The sequence below is a fragment of the Penaeus monodon genome, chromosome 29, assembly GCF_015228065.2.
Source record: "Penaeus monodon isolate SGIC_2016 chromosome 29, NSTDA_Pmon_1, whole genome shotgun sequence".
NCBI lineage: Eukaryota > Metazoa > Arthropoda > Malacostraca > Decapoda > Penaeidae > Penaeus > Penaeus monodon.
In genome coordinates this window covers 35,795,328-35,795,839 of record NC_051414.1, presented here as the reverse complement: position 1 = coordinate 35,795,839, position 512 = coordinate 35,795,328, and the positions used below count along the sequence as shown (strand labels likewise).

Here is a 512-nt window from a genome sequence, read left to right as displayed (position 1 = left end):
AATGCTAGTACGACATCAATTCCAAATATATTACTACAAAATGCAATGCTTTTATGTTTTGTATACATTGATAATGATGAACTAAATCAGATATTCTGCTTTTAATTATGAACTAAATCATATATTATGCTGTTAATGATGAACTAAATCAGATATTCAGCTTTTAATGATGAAATAAATCAGATATTCAGCTTTTAATGATGAACTAAATCAGATATTCAGCTATCAACTAACCTGGGATATATGATATGTCTGTTGTATGTTTTGACACACTAATGGCATAATTGATATCTAAGTATAAAGGTGTTCTGTAGACATTCTTATAAGATAAAGATAAGTTGAAAAAAATCTAAATCTCAGTGATAACTTTTGAAACTTTTGAAACCGGTATAGAGCTAAAGAATGGTATGATAACATCGTATTTTAATCTTTCCATGCAAGATACTGCGCCCGTATGCTTTGTGTTTCAGTGAAAAAAAAGAAATAGATCAAGCTTCTTTTGTTCTATTCAT

The 512-nt window shown here is 28.1% G+C and overlaps 1 protein-coding gene across 2 annotated transcripts in view; it reads left to right on the top strand.

Annotated features, from left to right (window-relative positions):
* Nucleotides 1–512, top strand: part of LOC119592214 (cuticle protein CP1499-like) — a 3,549-nt gene that overhangs the window by 1,692 nt on the left and 1,345 nt on the right. The gene's annotated exons all lie outside the window — the stretch shown is intronic.